This window comes from Schistocerca serialis, chromosome 2, assembly GCF_023864345.2.
Source record: "Schistocerca serialis cubense isolate TAMUIC-IGC-003099 chromosome 2, iqSchSeri2.2, whole genome shotgun sequence".
Lineage (NCBI taxonomy): Eukaryota > Metazoa > Arthropoda > Insecta > Orthoptera > Acrididae > Schistocerca > Schistocerca serialis.
In genome coordinates, this window is record NC_064639.1 from 1,088,902,770 (window position 1) to 1,088,918,382 (window position 15,613).

A 15,613-nucleotide genomic window follows, 5' to 3' on the forward strand; every position below is an offset into this window, starting at 1 on the left:
CGCTCTCAATTGCCGAGAAGATAATTAGCATAGCCTTCAGCTAAGTCAATTGCTACGACCTAGCAAGGCTCCAATTATCCTTCGCTATGTATCTAATGACGCATATACTGTATCAACAAGACCAATGTTCACCAATTGTGGATTAAAGTTAAGTATTCCAGCAGCTACGTACTTTTCTTTATAGCATTCATTACGTATCCTGTTTCAGACCTCACGCCAGCCTGCGTGAGTTTAAGCGCGTGCCTTTCGGTTACCCGTCACTGTGGATTGGCTGTCTTGCCAGTCCACAACACAGAACACGAACAATACTACTCTGGCTCATGCCAGATTCCCTTGCGATTTGACGAGAACACAAGGATCTCAAACCACAGTGGCAAGAGTACCAATTTCCGTTTGCTCGTTAGTAACTTTCCTTTGCCGGATATGTTTCTGATGCTTTAAGGATCCAGTTGTTCTCAAATTCATATTTAGATGTATGACATGTATGGTGAGTACGTTGAGGATATCTTTCAGCGTGTGAGTCTGTAGCTCTCACTGAATTTCATTGGCATTCTCCGTAAATAGACTTGTTCTTTGAAGGAATACATCATTCACATTCGCTTGATTCGACGCTACTCGTCTTACCGTTCCTATTAGTGTTGTCTTGAAAAACCGTTTGCATGTATATGGCACGTTAGATGGATACGCCGCATTCGGCGAATATTTACTATTTGCACGATATACGAGAGAGAATTGTCAAAGTATGTGCTTCGGTAAGTGCTGAAGTGATAAGGAATACCAATCAATCCATGATAAGAAGGTTGCAGCACTGCATTGATACCAATGGTAATCATTACGAACACCTTCTGTAAATGGAGGTTCATGCAACCATTTTGACCGTCGTTGACCTTCAAAGACGTTACACATTATTGGATTCGTCCCAATAGCCGCTATCGGAAAGTAAGTACCAAACTGTAGCATCCCATTTCAAGAAACAAAATTGACCACTACCTCTGACGCGACCCCAAATAGCAACAAAAAACCAACGTAATATTATAGCCCTAGTTATCCTATGCAACATTTGTCCCACAAACTTTTCAGCTACTGTCATACTGTCGGAGTTATTCTAGGTGGCAATAGTTAGTGACTCTCTCTGTATATAGTACGGGTATGTAAGTAGATAATGAATGTGTTACTTACGGTATGTCGTATTTTACTTAAAACATTAAGAAAAGAGACGCGTGACACGTAGCATTTGAAAAGCGACGAGCTTGTGCGAATGCAACATCGAACTCTCAAGGCCTCGTGTCGTGCTCATCCAAGTTCCGGTGGATCTGACAGCGCTACGAGGTTTGTTGGGTACGAGTAACTCGCGCAGCGGTAAATCAACCTTGCGTTTGTGAGGCGTATCAAACTAAATATCAATAACAAGTTTCTTAAAGCTTTTCAGAGGTAATAGTTTTAAATACGGTCCACGAGCTTACCATTGGATTTAATTACTGTATCTCTAAAATTTCGCCTTAGAAATTGCCCAGCTTCCCCAAGCGATATAGCAATTCTTATTTAAATTTCCGAAACCGCGCTCAATAGTAAACATTGGATTTGCACTGTAGTGGAATAATCTATGAATGTGCTGAGTCGCCAGCAACCACTGAAGCGTCGTCTGTATCCCACGCCCGTATGTCCTTCAAACGTGTAAACATTTTTGTCATTGTTAGAAGATTGCTGAAGCCTTGAGGACAAAGCAATGCTCCCACTGGATCAACAGGTACATGCGAGAAGGGAATATCAACTTCACTGAATGCTCCACGAGTACTCGTTCTAGGTTTTGAAGTATTTGCTCCTTGCCAACGGATACACGCTTTTGTCCACAGCTTTATATAGGGAAGATTTGCTATCGTTGAGGTGGAGGAATATATAGCCTGAGTTTACCTGTACAATTACCACACAGTAGTTGTGTTCCATCAGGTAACAATATTGTTACAAACACGAAGGAACCTAAGTCTCAATTTTTCACTTTGGCCAATTCTGGGTCACTGCTGTGTGACTTCGCAATGTCTTCGTATGAAATACTGTCCTTCCATATGGTAAAGTCTGTTACCCTGAGATAGAGACTGAACAGTTTCCGTACTGCATACGAACTGACTGGGCGTATTAATTTCTACGATTTTTTCCACCTTAGAAACCTTTGCTTCGAGGTTCAAATCCTGGCTACCTGCTAGTATAGAACACGTATTGGTTGCTTGTCGTTCAAGAAATACAGTTCTTCAAAAACCGTATCTTGTGTTCCTGCAAGAGCAGACATCTCTCTGAGCAAAGCAGATGGCTTATTTTCTCTTAGTTCCACTTCGTACAAAAATGTTTTAATGTTGCTTGACTGATTCCTGAAGATCTGGGGTAAGACGTGTTTTTCAGTCTATTTGTGGGGAAACTGTAAAGGGTTTGGACATTAAATCCTATATCGTCTCAGCAAATTCGCTGTCACGCAATCCAAAAATTCTATGATATTTCGTCATCTCGCTGCTAATATTTGCGGCAATGAATTGAGGCTTCACTTTCAAGAACAGTCCGTTTTTCCGCCAGAGAGGTATTTTCACTGTTGCATGCGATATTTCCACACCGGTGTCTTACGGTGCTGAAATTGCCGTGAAAGTATTAAAACTGCAGCAGTAGAAATAACGATGTGCGCGAGTGTAATTTACGGGTGCTCAACTACTGGCGTTACCAGCGCCCTTACAAATATTAAAAGAAACAAATGTGTTGACCCGCACAATCACACTCTTACACCGTCAGTCACGGTGAAAGGTGCTACACCTGGGATTATAACTGAAGTGCAACGACAAACGCTAAAATAACAGCACGGGGAAATGTGACTGGCTAACCGCTTAGAAAAAGGAAGGATGAGCCATAATGTTTGGACAGATTCTTGTGTACTCACTATTACTTCACGGTTACCAGTTGCGGGTTCTAGTAAAAATAATTATTTCGCACCACACAAAGTAAACTAACAGGACAGTTGCAATGGAAATAGATAAGTGAGACTAATTACGCCAACGTGTATCTACGATTTGTACAGAGTTTGCATGTCACTGTGTCCCTTATAGCCACACATACATTAAAATAATTTGGAACTATTAATGCGACGTTAGTATCACACTGAAATTATCATTCCTAAAGTAACTGATATGTACGTAAAGACTTCATTCCATGTCAGAGGGGACTAGAAGGACCTAATCTGGTTAAATGAACAGTTAAGACGTGAAATGAGAGTAATTGAACGATGGATGAATAAAAACAGCCGCGTCAGCTATTTAACACACCAAAATGATTTATTCCTCCACGTGAAGAAATGTTAGTTTTGATTTCTGCATCCATACAATAACGCAGAGTATACGGACGTCTTTTTCCATAATTATTTAAGATCACAAATATTTTATAATCGGTGAGAGGAAACGGATATACAGACAAAACTCAGAGCTGCCAAATCAATTGGAGCAGAAAGTTATGGTACCATGGTGTTACTGGCACGAAACTGGGCTGCTTGCCTTCTGTCTCCTTCAGAAGTTGGTTGGTTGGGTTGAGGATTAAAGGGATCAAACTGCATAGGTCATCGGTCCCTTGTTTCATAAACATACAGAGCACAGTGAAACCATCCACTAGTCATTCGAAGCACAAGATAAAAATTCCAGGGGAAGAAAATCCCCAAGGTCAATAATAAAGAAAGATGGAAAACGGAGCACAGCAACAAATACAACAAAGAGAAGAAAGGCAGAAAGAATTAAAACTGTACAGCAGAGGATCGTGGCTCGCTGATCACGAAAATAATAGGATGAGCCAGCCACTCTGCAACACGTTAAAACCTCCAGCCTAAAAGATTAGGATGGAGTCGAATTACAACACAAAACTAATTAAAAGATACAGCTCAAAAGAGGGTGATGTAATAAAATTAAATGGACCTATAAAAGCCGCTTGCGCGAATAAAACTTAAAACCCGATCTGCCATAGAGACATTGTCACCTAAAAGAGAGGATAAATCACCCTGGAGATTAAAAGCACGCCTGAGAGCGGTTAAAAGAGGACATTCCAACAACAGATGGGCCACCGTCATGGTTGCACCACAGCGACAATGAGGGGGGTCCTCTCGACGCAGCAGATGACCATGCGTCAGCCAAGAGTGACCAATGCGGAGCCTACAGAGAGTAACAGAATCCCTGCGAGAGGCCCGCGTGGAGGAACCCCACACGATCGTGGTCTCCTTTACTCGCCGCAGCTTGTTGTGGACAGGCAGAGTGCGCCATTCGTCTGCCCACATCCCAAAGACCCGACGGCATAACACCGATCGGAGATCAGTTGCCGGGAGGCCGATCTTCAACGGCAGTTTGCGGGTGGCGTCTTTAGCTAACTTCCTTCAGAGGTGATGATATCAAAGTCTTAAGAAAAGAAATAGTGTATTTGAGGGGAGTCTGGGGTAAAAATTGTAGACGGAGTCCAAGAGATGACGACAGTAAGCAGATTCAGAACTATGTAAGTTGCGGCAGTTATTCGCAGATAAGGCATGTACAGGATGGAGTGTCATGGATACCTGCATCAAACCACTCCAGGCCCAAGAGGACGACAACTGTTGAGACTTACTCATATAGCTTAACGCACACAGTGCAAATTTACGAACCTGACATGAGACAGACCTGATTCAAATCCGCGCCCCGTTGGTCTGGAAAACCGATCCCCCTCTTTAATGCAAATACAGGACTGGTCCACTGCAATTCACCTCAGAAAATACTAAAATAGTTGAAATACGACAGCACGTACGTAACAACAGTTCACACGATACGAAAACTTTCTCCCTTTATGTTAACTGAATGTGGGAGCAAGAAGGGCATCAAAGAACGAAGTTCAATGGTGAATGTTATTCATCGTCGTCCACTTTATACCCACTGCTGGAACATGGCCTCCTGAAGACTTTTCCCTGCATCATGGTCTGCAACTATACACATAGATTTTAGTCCTACGTGTTTCCCGATGTCACCTGCCTGTCTTCCATTTGGTCGTGTCGAACACACTGGGATGCTTCGGTTTGTTAATACCTTGGTTTCACGACAGTTTCAGTCCTGTCTGTGTCCACCCAATTGTCTTCAACCTCATGAATAAGTTTCGGTGCTATGGAATCTTAGAATGACTCAGTTCGGCGTTTCTCAATATCCTGGTGAACTCTGGTGGGGGGGGGGGGGGGGGCTTTAACATTGTTTTACACATTCAGCAGAATACTGACATCGACTTAACAGTGCCCCATACCTCACCTGTTGGTAGTGTAAATTCAGTTGTAGTTCCAAGTAATTTAACTCTTTGCGCTGTACACTTTCGTTCACAACCTGAAAATGAATCTTTGTGCAGTGTGCAGATTTTAACCCTGTTGTGCGCCGAGTCGACTGCAGTGGACAGCAGTTAATGATCGCTTCTTCGGCGTTTTCAGATCAGTGCTGAGGTTGCAAATGCGCACAGTCCACTGCAGTGGGTACTCCCCACTGGTGCTGTGTCCTGCATAATTTGCAGTCTCATGACTGAACATACCACAGAACGGACTACTGCAGTCGACACGGTGCATCACAGGGCTAAGCAGATGTGTTCCTTCAGCTCATTAATAAACGTTTCCTTTCTGTTTGATTTATTCAGCAGCAAATAAATGTATATCGAACTATAAACGACGTGCAGCAGATTTTCAGATACATAAATGTTTTGAAATGCAAACGAACTTCATTTAACATAGTGCAGTAAATGATTAATTGTAAAAGTTAATTTTTCGAATTTCTGTCACCGACGAGTTTTCACTGTATACTGTCAATCATCAAAGTGCATATTTACGTTTTTAATCCCACAGCAGTGGTATTCACATCTGTTTTTATACATTGCACATGAAATGGGACTGACACGTAAAATAGTAGTAATCATGTGAATGGAAGACATTTTTAGTAAGGTTTTGGTTGAACAAAAATAGTGTACTGCCATTCAACATAAAAAGAAAGTTTATGATTCAGTCCGATGTATCAGCGTCGGATATCGCATGAAAGACTCTAGTGCAAGCAGTTATAGAGAACTATTGCAACGTTTGGATGCCTTGTGTGTACATGACAGAAAAGATCTAACGTATTCAGACGCGTGCTGCTAGGAATTCCGACTGGTATGACCATACGGAACTGTAACAGATGAGAAGCCTACATGGCACTCTTCTGAAGGAAGACATTGTGCACAAAATCCTGGTGCGTAAATTTGGAGGACGGTATTTGATGATAGCAGTTTTGCTCAACCTTCGTATACATATTTTGCATAGGAATCAAAAAAGGAAAATTTGGGCGCCTACAAGCGCATAACAGCAGTTTTATCGTCACGAAGAATCTAGCTACATCTACGTGATAGCTCTGCAATTCACAGGTAAGAGCCTAGTAAAGCGCTTAACCAAAAACCTTCAGGCTATTTCTCTACCGTCCCACTCTATTAGGGTGCAGGAACAGCTAACGATTAAACCTTTCCGTGCGAGCTCTGATTTCTCTTACTGTGACTAGCATTTCTCCCCATTTAGGTGGGCCTCCAACAAAATATTTTCGCACTGAGGAGAAAGTTGGCGATTGGAATTTCATGCAAAGAACCTGCGACAACGAAACAGCGGCTTTGCTGTAAAGACTGCCACACCAATTCATGTATCATATCCGTGTCACACTATTTCGCGATAATACAAAACCAACTTTCTGTTCTCCGTCAAGCCTATCTGATACGGATCTCACACAGCACAGAAACACTCTAGAAGAGGGGAGACAAGTGTAGTATATGCAGTCTCCTTAGTAAACGTTTTACAGTTTCTATGTGTTCTGCCAGTAAATCTGAGTCTTTGCTTTAATTTTCCCACAACGTTGTCTAAGTGATCGCTCCAGTTTAAGCTATTCGAAGTTGCCATCTCTAAGGATTTAATTTAATTTACAGCCTTAAGATTTGTGCGATTTACCGTGTAACCGAAATTTAGAGGCTTTGTTTTATTACTCGTGTGGATATCTCCACACTTTTCGCACCATATAGATATCTAAGTTATTTTGCAGATTGTGTGGATCTGATGACTTTAGATGACGGTAAATCACAGCATGACCCATAACCAAGCTAAGATGGATGCCCAGTTGGTCTCCTAAATAGTTTTATACAAACCAGAAACATCACACGGCTTTAACACTTCCTTGGGGAACTCCAGATATTGCTACTTTCTTTTACTACTAGCTGTGACATAATTGAAATTTGACTGCTATGAAGTAACCTCCTCCTCGCACTGTAGTGAGGCTTGTAAATTTAAGATTTCCGAAATCAAATTAGAGACCGTTTTCCAATCAAAGATTTCACATGATGACATTGCTTCAGTAACTCTCCACGCAACCGATGCCATCGACGAGTACAATGACAGTAGTAAGTCTCGTTTAACACACCGGTTAATGGCAACCTTATTAGAAAAAGTAACATGAAAATACGACGTTCATATTATACGCTTAATGCTCAACTGGGAGAATTTACATACTCTCTCACCCACAGTTTCGCTGTATAATTAGTAGCAAACTGCGTCCCACGAATACATTGAGAACAACGGCAAAAACAATACCAATAATACCAATGTTTATCTTTTAGTCTAAATTCATTCCTCCCATAAGCGATGTCTATGCTTTAATGTCCTCTATTCCCGTGAAATGAATGAATTTGTGGTGTTACGAAACCTTCTCAATTTCCCCCAACATTCTAATAATGGGATGATAGGCTCCAAATTAGTGCAAGTTTCCCTCTTGTGTTGGTCAAGAGCATAAAGTCGATTGGTAATCATTTATCTGATAAATAACATCAGGCTTGTCCTTGTTGTGTTTCCGGACCCTTGTTAACATACATTGATGACCTCTTAATTTTCGCAGATGCAGGTATCTATAACAACTAACCGCAAAAAAAGTGCAGAAATATAGTTTGGTCGTGATAAGAGTTCATATGAACTGTGCACTTCGCAATACGCAGGAAAGTAATAATCTACAGCTACATCGGTGAGTAACAAAGGGCATGGTTTAACTAGATGAAATAGCTCGATGTATCGACCTCTTGGTAAATGAAGTGAAATGATCACATAGGCTCAATCTAGGTTAGAGAGGTGGCGGACTTCAGTGACAAAAGTCTAGAACAGAGCAAAGTGGAATACTTACCTGTTTCGCGCAGGAACGTTTTCAACGTTTGCCATGAGGTATGATGAAGAAAAAAAAAAAAAAGAAAAAAAGGGGGGGGGGGCAGCTATGTGTTATGCACCCAATGAGATCAGCAGCCAGACTACGTGGTTCGAACTAACATATTCGGAAGGAAGGATGAAACATTGCTGTAAACGAGGATTGCCGGACGGGATGGCCGAGCGGTTCTAGGCGCTACAGTCTGGAACCGCGCGACTGCTACGGTCGCAGGCTCGAATTGGCTCAAATGGCTCTGAGCACTATGGGACTCAACATCTGTGGTCATCAGTCCCCTAGAACTTAGAACCACTTAAGCCTAACTAACCTAATGACATCACACAACACCCAGTCATCACGAGGCAGAGAAAATCCTTGACCCCGCCGGGAATCGAACCCGGGAACCCAGGCGTGGGAAGCGAGAAGGCTACCACACGACCACGAGCTGCGGACCAGGTTCGAATTCTCCTCGGGCATGGATGTGCGTGATGTCCTTAGGTTAGTTAAGGGACTGATGACCTCAGAAGTTAAGTCCCATAGTGCTCAGAGCCATTTGAACCATTTTTGCAAACGAGGATTATAAATTTAATTGCTCCTTGTTTGAGTCGCAGGTACTTTAACTGTGTTAGTATCTACATACGAGATACAGCGTCACAACCCACGACGTATTCCAGAAAGCAGTCAAATATTTTTCTGTTCTGTGGTGTTACGCAATCGACCGGAGCCAGCACACCGAGTATCAATATTTTTTAATTAAATTATGGGAGAAGGTAGTAGCTCAAACTTTATTAATATATCGAACCTGCGGCTATTATTAAGAAACATTGATTCACCTACCTTCTCCCACGATTTTTTTTTTAGAAAAAACGTCGATCCACTTAAAGAGGGCGCGCTCTTGCGGAACTTTCAGATTCCGTCCCACGCAAACCTTTGATTTTTTTTAAATGTCATTTCACCATTAGATTTCATACATTTTTGTGTTTCTGCAATTAACTCGTGATACATGCGCAATGGATGACTCCGCCGTGCAAAACTAAATCACTTAAATCAGTCCACTTTACAGAACCATAACGAAACATTCTCTCAAAACTCACTATACACTGAAAAGCGAACAAGACAGTGGTTTCAATTTCGCCGCTACAAATACATTGCCTCTGTTCTCGCCCCCTGATTGGTTATCTCAAAGAATCATCCCGCTGGCTACGCGTAACTGAGGCGTTGCCGACCTAGCAGCAGCAGATAAGCGCAACCGGGACTGTCCCTGGCCCTGATCTAGACTTCAGCCGACTTTGGTTCATTGAAAAGATTCTAGGAAAATGCAATGACACTACGAAAGATATTGCTTACAAATCATCCTATGTCAGAATATTGCTCAAGCGTGTGGGACATATGCCAAATGGGAAAAACAGCTGATCGTGAACGTAGATTATGTATGGCATCACGAATGGTCGCTGTTTTTTAGAATCAATGAAATGCGTCACAAAAAAACCTGACTTCACAAACACGATCATAAAGGCACCAGTAGTAGATTTAATACTACTTAATGTAGTACAGAAACAGCAGTATTTCGGTAAACTTAAAAATAATTTTATGTATTGAATTTCTGCTGATGCGCGAATAATTTATTGCGTGTTATCTATTTTAAACATTTAATGCCGTTTTTGGAAGTTCCTCTTTGTTAATGAACAGATCCATATTCTATATGAATAAATGAACAACAAAATATTCTACACATTACAATGAGGATAGAAATCGGGAAACAATCACATCTACAGAAAGTCAACAGAAGCAGATAACGTAATGCAGGATACGTTAAACCACCATCATACTGGAAACTAGCAATATTATGATGCACAATAGCTCAAGTAAAATTGCACACAAATTTATGAAAGACCTGCAATACCAAAATTCGCTATAACGATATGGCATATGTATCACCCACAATCTGCAGAGACTCACAGCTGATATCAGAAATACTACGCAAGATAGAAATTAAAGAATCTTATCAGGGCAAATACTCTCTGTTAGCAATACAGACACTACAGCACGCACTGGTACACAGGATATAAACAGGGACAAGACTCAAAACCGAACTAGCACATATACAGTAACACACCGACACTAAACAACTGTGATAGCGAGTGTTATGAGGGACAAGCAAGATTAAGACCCACTCCCCAACCATTTCCTTGTTCGACGTCACCATACCCGGAGACCAAGGACAAAGAATATTACATTTGCTATACATTTGTCAATCTTTGAAGGAACTGAAGATATCTCAGAACACGTTACAAGAAAGAGATTAAACTAGAAGTCCAAGAATGGCTTTCCCCCTGTGATAGGACATCTAATAAATCGTAGCTCTGAGCTAATGAATACTAGACAATATGGTAATACGAATGAACAGTCGTAAAAGTAGGCTCTAACTGTTAATAATAAGTAATTACGACACAAAAAGCCTTGCACTAAATGAAATCTCTCTCTCTCTCTCTCTCTCTCTCTCTCTCTCTCTCTCTCTCTCTCTCTCTCTCACGCGCGCGCGCGCCACGAAATGTGAACACTGTTAAAAAATAAATGACTACTGAGTTTAGCAAGAGACAAATGTTTGTTTGATTCCTGACACAGTCTCCACGTGAAAATAAAGTAAAATTGTAAGGTATGAATAAAATTAAGACCGACGTTTCTTAGTTTAATTTTCCGAACGACACTGTTTTTTACCATTCAATGGCTTTCGACTGCATACTACAGTAACCTTCTGATCTACAATCAAGAAAACCAAGCTATGCAGGACAATTGAACCAACAATAACATAAAAGAGAGTGAGACAATCATTCAAAACGCTACACCCTTCATACATCATTCGTCAGTGCTAAAGGTAACGCCAACACAGAAGAGAACAGTGAACGATAAACAATTCTGTCTCGTACTTTCTAGCGCACTTACCGGTTGGCAGTCGTAGCTAGAGAGGCGAGGACGGAGGAATGTCGTCCGCTTCCTCCTAGCCCGTCTGCTGCCTTCCTCTTGACGCAACGGTAAACTGCCAGTGCTACGTAAACACGTCTTTACCTGAAGCAACGCGGCTCTCCCTGGTGGACGAACTTCATTTATTACAATAGTTCTTTTGGTAAAATCCACGTTGACTGTTACCTTTCCTGCCCATATATTTTGACTGTTTAGTGACACACGTTCATTATTTGTTTTCTTAAAATTTTCCTGCTCTGGGAATACATTTAACGTAATATTACCCTACTTCCTCCCCTATCCTTATCAGCTCTGACGATACATTTAACTATTCATTCTTTTACCTCAATTTTTCAGTAGTTATAGCTGATATGTATCTTACGATTCAAACAGACGTCCTAATACGGTAACTTGTTGTGGCGTTATTCAGTGGTTTGGTATTTAACTAATTTGTAAATGAAAATGATAGTGTTATTTCATTACAGTGAGTAATTACAAAATAATTTTTTCTCCTGGCTAAAGATTTGGTCAAGCTGCTAAAGAAAACCAAGTTAACGTTGTGTTAAAGTGTTGTCTGTAAGCTGTGTAAGTGTCACTAAATCACAGTTCATACAACAGATTCTATACAGCTATTGATTATAATGGAAACAGTTATCTTCAGCAAAATCATCATTCAAACCACGGAATATCAGCCGCGCACAACACTGACGAATGTTACCTGAAACAATATTCTTCTCAACTCGTGCGTAATTAATTTCGGCTCCATACACCAGCAAGAAAAAGTTTGTTATATGGATCGTGCTATGTGCACTGTTTTTAAAGAACCAATCTGATTCGAATTATTTTCATTAAAATGAGTTCGGGACCACCGGTGCACATTTATTTTTACACATTTTTATTACATTCGGCAATTATGTCTGCAGAGTTGCATAATTTGAATTTGCCGCTGAGATAATTGTTAAGATGGAGGCAGACAATTGACAGAGACTTTCTATTGTTAGAGCAAATCTCCTTTAAAAGGATAAGTATCTGAACTAATGCCGGTCAAACTTTACTTTTATATTGTGCACTATTTAGACTAATTTTCATCAAGCAAACCTTTGATACTTTCGTAAGAAACACAGATAAAAATGCGATAAAAATCGTTATCATCAATGGCTGCGCTCCTTGCAGCGGAAAGAAATAATTAACACAGATAACGCTTATTGAGAGAGGAATTAAAGTTACAAATTATTATTCACTCATATTTATAATAATAATGAACTCTATTCTCAAGTAATGATTGACAAATAATTACAATTTCTTAACAGACCTCAGTTTCATATGCGTCTTAAGTCCGCAACCTACAAAAGCCAACTAAAAAAGGTAAAAACAAAGGAAGACTAACGCAGATCATAAAAGGAATTTACAATTATCATTGTCTTTATATGATACACATCGATCTAATTACATCATAAAATATTATATAAATAATTAATATTTATCATCGTTGTGTTTTATTTCGCTATTTTTCTATATGTCGGATAGATAATGTTTATAACTGTTAGAGGCATAATTTCCTCTCGTCGCACTGTAGCCAAAATTTATCTCGTGGATGTTACACTGTCCCAATAGTCTCTCTACTCTAGTATTCTGATAATTCTTAATTTCAGAGTGACACGTACATCGAAAGTTCTCGATTTTTTATATTCTACGACGTATACTCTCTGTCCTACGGTTTTTGCCCTCTATGTCTCCCTCTGGTAGTATGGAAGCTGTTCGCTAATATTGAAAAACGTGTCCAATCGCCATGTTTCTCTTCCTAATAAGTACGTGAAATGTATTCGCGGCTGTGAATACGACCAACCGACAGCTGTATAAGGAAATGACGACGGTGAACATTTGTGCCGGACCGCGGCTCGAACCGGGATTTCCCGGTTTAAACGAGGGGCCGCCTTAACCGCTATCCGTTCACGACTCACGGCCGCACCGAAACTTCCATATGTCGTCGTCCCTGCGTCATAGCCTGCACTCTTACACGCATTATGTCATTTCCTTAGAGGGGAGAATGCTTTAATTAAAATTCACTGCCTGGTATCGGTAGATAAATACGTTATTACACTGTCTGTGTTGTGAAGAGGTACGACGCAATTTCGAACATACCTGCGTGTCAGAAGGAAGATCTCTTTGTTCTTTTTAACAACATAGGCACTGAATATCGTTTGTAATAAGTGTTTTTTCACACATTCTTTCGTCACCTATTGTACGATGGGGCTTCTCATTTCTTATATCTACTTAATTTTCACCATCTTTCTGCAACTAAACATTTCAAACACTTCAGCTCTCTTCATTTCGGTTTTACCACAGTACATAATTCAATCGATCTTTTTTTAAAATTTTTTTTTATTTTTTTTATTTTTTTTTATTTTTTATTTTTATTTTATTTTTTGGTCAACACTCTACTGACTGATTTGATGCGGCCCTGTGCTAACCTCTTCATCTCAGAGTAGCACTTGGAACCTACGTCCTCAATTATTTGCTTGACGTATTCCAATCTCTGTCTTTCTCTACAGCTTTTGCCCTCTACAGCTCCCTCTAGTACCATGGAAGTCATTCCCTCATGTCTTAGCAGATGTCCTATCATCCTGTCCCTTCTCCTTATCAGTGTTTTCCACATATTCCTTTCCTCTCCAATTCTGCGTAGAACCTCCTCATTCCTTACCTTATCAGTCCACCTATATATAGCACCATATCTATAGCACCACATCTCAAATGCTTCGATTCTCTTCTGTTCCGGTTTTTTCACAGTCCATGTTTCACTACCATACAATGCTGTACTCCAGACGTACATCCTCAGAAATTTCTTCCTCAAATTAAGGCCGGTATTTGATATTAGTAGACTTCTCTTGGCCAGAAATGCCTTTTTTGCCATAGCGAGTCTGCTTTTGATGTCCTCCTTGCTCCGTCCGTCATTGGTTATTTTACTGCCTAGGTAGCAGAATTCCGTAACTTCATTGACTTCGTGACCATCAATCCTGATGTTAAGTTTCTCGCTGTTCTCATTTCTACTACTTCTCATTACCTTCGTCTTTCTTCGATTTACTCTCAAACCATACTGTGTACTCATTAGACTGTTCATTCCGTTCAGCAGATCATTTAATTCTTCTTCACTTTCTCTCAGGATAGCAATGTCATCAGCGAATCGTACCATTGATATCCTTTCACCTTGTATTTTAATTCCACTCCTGAACCTTTCTTTTATTTCCATCATTGCTTCCTCGATGTACAGATTGAAGAGTAGGGGCGATAGGCTACAGCCTTGTCTTACACCCTTCTTAATACGAGCACTTCGTTCTTGATCGTCCACTCTTATTATTCCCTTTTGGTTGTTGTACATATTGTATATGACCCGTCTCTCCCTATACCTTACCCCTACTTTTTTCAGAATCTCGAACAGCTTGCACCATTTTATATTGTCGAACGCTTTTTCCAGGTCGACAAATCCTATGAAAGTGTCTTGATTTTTCTTTAGCCTTGCTTCCATTATTAGCCGTAACGTCAGAATTGCCTCTCTCGTCCCTTTACTTTTCCTAAAGCCAAACTGATCGTCACCTAGCGCATTCTCAATTTTCTTTTCCATTCTTCTGTATATTATTCTTGTAAGCAGCTTCGATGCATGAGCTGTTAAGCTGATTGTGCGATAATTCTCGCACTTGTCACCTCTTGCCGTCTTCGGAATTGTGTGGATGATGCTTTTCCAAAAGTCAGATGGTATATCGCCAGACTCATATATTCTACACACGAATGTGAATAGTCGTTTTGTTGCCACTTCCCCCAATGATTTTAGAAATTCTGATGGAATGTTATCTATCCCTCCTGCCTTATTTGACCGTAAGTCCTCCAAAGCTCTTTTAAATTCCGGTTCTAATACTGGATCCCCTATCTCTTCTAAATCGACTCCTGTTTCTTCTTCTATCACATCAGACAAATCTTCACCCTCATAGAGGCTTTCAGTGTATTCTTTCCATCTATCTGCTCTCTCCTCTGCATTTAACAGTGAAATTCCCGTTGCACTCTTAATGTTACCACCGTTGCTTTTAATGTCACCAAAGGTTGTTTTGACTTTCCTGTATGCTGAGTCTGTCCTTCCGACAATCATATCTTTTTCGATGTCTTCACATTTTTCCTGCAGCCATTTCGTCTTAGCTTCCCTGCACTTCCTATTTATTTATTTCCTCAGCGACTTGTATTTCTGTATTCCTGATTTTCCCGGAACATATTTGTACTTCCTCCTTTCATCAATCAACTGAAGTATTTCTTCTGTTACCCATGGTTTCTTCGCAGCTACCTTCTTTGTACCTATGTTTTCCTTCCCAACTTCTGTGATGACCCTTTTTAGAGATGTCCATTCCTCTTCAACTGTACTGCCTACTGCGCTATTCCTTATTGCTGTATCTATAGCGTTAGAG